The sequence below is a fragment of the Empidonax traillii genome, unplaced genomic scaffold (assembly GCF_003031625.1).
Source record: "Empidonax traillii isolate 1590-97213 ecotype Southwest subspecies unplaced genomic scaffold, ASM303162v1 scaffold832:size729604, whole genome shotgun sequence".
NCBI lineage: Eukaryota > Metazoa > Chordata > Aves > Passeriformes > Tyrannidae > Empidonax > Empidonax traillii.
The window spans coordinates 503,937-507,472 of NW_020956025.1; the positions used below are offsets into that span (position 1 = coordinate 503,937).

General features: G+C 62.9%; 1 protein-coding gene across 2 annotated transcripts in view; it reads right to left on the reverse strand.

Moving 5' to 3' along the window:
• Positions 1-1,538, reverse strand: part of LOC114066936 (cytochrome b561) — a 4,429-nt gene extending 2,891 nt beyond the window's left edge. Inside the window, exon 1 of one of the 2 annotated variants that reach the window (XM_027902029.1) lies at positions 1,463-1,538. The gene's annotated coding sequence lies outside the window, so the exon portion shown is untranslated. Of the gene's footprint in view, positions 1-319; positions 467-1,462 lie in introns of those variants that run through there. The other variant, XM_027902030.1, reaches the window with a different exon arrangement.
• Between the last annotated feature and the right edge of the window lie 1,998 nt (positions 1,539-3,536).

Sequence of the window (3,536 nt, forward strand, 5' to 3'; positions counted from 1 at the left end):
CGTTCTTGTTCCTCCATCCCCTTCTCTCCATCCTCGTCCATGCATCTCCCATCCCTCCCACTCCATGCCTATCCCATGTCCCACCCTCGCCCCCTCCCCAGCTCACCCAGCCCCAGAGCCCCACAACAACCCCCAAACCCCGACACAGAGGAAGGCAGCGCAGGGATGAGCAAGGCTGCAGGGGACCCCCTCTGTGACAAAAGCAATGGCCCTTGGGGTCTGAGTGACCCCCCCCTGCTTGGGGGGAGAAGGACAGACGTGCTACCCAACCACAGCCACACCAGACATCCACCCCATGGCCCCCACAACCCACCTGTACCTGCGTCCAGCTTTGTGCTGGGTTATCCCCCGATGGATCAGAGTCACCTCCGCCACTGCCACAGCCACCTCTCCTCGTCCTTGTCACCCAGGGCCAGCAGGTCACAGCCCCAGGGTCCCCCCTGCGCCCCAGCCCTGCTGCCTCTGGGGAGGAGCACCGGGCAGACCGAGCCACGGTGCTGCCAGGACTGGGGGGAGAGCGGAGGTGGGGTGGGTGGGGTGGGATGCATTAAGACCACGCACACACTTTATTCCCAGCCACCTTTATTGGATCAGCCAGATAAGTGGGTTAAGGGAATTGGTTTATCCCATTAAGTTGCTCTGCAAAGGCTGCCTGCCCGTGTCCAGCCTCACCGCCCGCGGCCACGGGCTGCTCTGTGGGACAACCAGGGGGACCAGGCTGGGGAGAGGGCACAGGCACAGGCTCCTCTCGCAGCACAACAGCCACCCCCAAACCCTCACCACGCCGCCGTGGGGCTGTTGGTACCCGCGGGGGTCCCAAATGGTTGCCCAAGTACCGTTTCCTGCCCACGCATCCTCCCATCACCAGATGCAAACATCTGGCCCTGCTGGCACTCACACAGGGGGTCAATCTCGTCCCCAACAGCACTGAGGGTGGAGGGGCAGGGAATGACTCCCCCCCATCCGCTGGGATTGGCAGTGGGACACGGGGAGGGCCTGTTGGGAGTGGGATCTTCTGAATTGCCCGTTAGCCACAACTGAGCTCCAGGAAAGCTGGAAGTGACCAAACTCGTTCTGCAGCCCACCCCAGGATGGGGGCCTGCCTGTCCCCTCCCACCCACAGCTGCATCCCCAAACACAAGCCCTGTCCCCCTCTCCCAAGTGCTCCCCTTTTTTTGGGGGGGGAGGGTGGCTTTTTTTCTGCTTAAACCGCCCCCCCCGGTGACCTGGGGAGGGGGATGCTGTGGGCACATCCCACAGCCCAGCAGCCCCTCACTGTGGCCTCCGGTTGGGACCCTCCAAAATGCCGGTGGGGGGGGTCTCAGGGGGTGTCTCTGCTCTCGAGGGGGGCAGGAGAGAGGGCTCACTCCAGTTCGTATCGAGGGGGGGCTGAGTGATGTACTGGGGAGAGGGCGATTGGAGACAGACACCCACTCGGCCCCCCCCAGCCCCCCAACCCTACCTGTGGGTGCCGGGTGGTGCCGCCTGCGCCAGGCCCAGCGGTGACAGTGTCTGAGCAGGGACAGGGCCACGGCGTTGGCAAGGCAACCGAGTGATGGCAAAGCGAGGGGGGGCTGCACCCCCACCCAGCACGGCTGCAGAGGGAGGGTGTCACTGCAGGAGGGGCTGCAAAACTGAGGGGTTGGGTCACCATGAAAGGGGGATCTGTGTATTCCGGGGACAGTCCCCAAGGAACTGAGACACTGGCAGTGTGTGTGACCCCCCCTTCATCTGTGCCAGGCACCCACCTGAGCCCCTGCACCCTGTGGCACCCCATCTCCAAATCAGGACCCCCCCCAAACCCCACTGGATCAGCCCGGGGGTCTGTCCCCTGCACGGGGGCTTTGCCACCATTTAATTCGTGTTTGGGTCTGGCTCGGCCCTGCACCCCCAGTAGCACAGGGGGGACATGCTGGGAAACACCCCTTCTTGCATGGGCCTGTGGCTCAGGGCATGGCAGAGGGGGGACATGTCCCCAGGGACTCCCCCATCCATCCCCATCTACCCCACAGGAGACCCCCCAGCACCGCCGGGCACATCCTGTGCTCCCCGTGGGATATCCCTGCGGGAGAAAAGCCTGGAGAAGGGATATAAGGGGAAATGGGGGGAGATGTCTCCATCCCGGCTCCTCCTGACCCGGCTGCGGGCAGGGACCCCCGGGGGATGCAGCGCTGAGCACCGGGGTGAGCATCACCCCCGGACCGCCCCCGTCCCCTCCCCGTGTCTGTGTCCCTGTGTCTGTCCGTGTGCCCCTGTGTCCCTGTGTCTGTCCCTGTGTGTGACACCACTAGATGTCAGCAGGAGCCCGCGGCGTGCAGCGCCCTGGGGAGGGAGGGACCGCCCGCCCGGAGAACCTGGAGCATCCTCGGCCCTGGATCACCCGTGGGAGCCAGAGGGACCAGGTACGGACCGGGTGGGATCGGCAGCATCCTTGAGGCTGGATTCCCAAAGGGACCGGAGCACCCTCTGCCCCAGACCACCCACGAGTGTCAGAGCATCCTGGGACCTGGAATGGCTGGTGGGATCTGGTGCTCCCCTGATGCAGGAGATCAGGTGTAACCTCCTCTGTTGGGGTGCAGGGCTGCTCCCCCAGCCCTCCCCTTGGGCTGCTCTCACCCACCCAGACCCCTCTGAGCAAAGACACCCCAAAACCCCTGCTGAGGTTCCCCCCAACATCCCCATCACATTCTCCTTCCCCCCCCCTTCCCCCACCTCCACCAGGGACCTGTTCCACGGGGCACAAACCTCTGGAGCTGCAAACTCATCACCAGGGGTGTGATTCAGCAGAGCTGGAATCTCAGTGGAGCCTCGGAGCCTGATGGAGACCTGACACATCAACAGCAAAGTCCAGGCCCTGCTGCAGCCCCAGGGCAGAGTCCTGGAGCCTCCACCCTGGAGCTTTGCCCACGGGAAGAATCCCGTGGCAGCGGGAGGTGGGGTGTGGTACGTGGGATACGGCCCTGCCAGAGGACCCGCTATCAAATTCCGGCCTCTCCTCAGGCTTTATCACTGCCTGGGAAATGAATTACCAGAGTTAATCTGCTAAAGCCATAAAAGCCACCATAAACTGCAGATCTGGACCCCTCAGGCTGTGCCGTGGTTGGGGCGGGCTGGCTGTGGCTGGGATGGGATGGCAGTAGCTGGGCAGGGCAGGGACAGGATTCCCTCCACCACGGCCCAGCTGAGAGCCTTGGGAAGAGCCTCAAAGGGGATGAGATTTGGGGGGGTTCATCCTTTAGGATTACTTGGCAAGACATAAAGCTTCGCCCTGCTGAGAGCAGCCCTGCGTAACCCGATACCAAACAGCTTTAGAAATGTTTATAACTGCGTCCAGCTGAACTATCTCAACTTCCAGCAGCCAAAGAGACAGAGCAGCCCTCAGTCCTTCAAGGATCACATGGACATGGATCTTGTGCCATCCACACCGCAGGGACAATGGCCGTGTTTGCTGAGGGGCCTCGGTGGCAGCCAATCCAAGGACAAACGAGCCCCTTCACTGCTGAGTTCCTTACCAGGGAGCAGCAGCCATTTGTAAC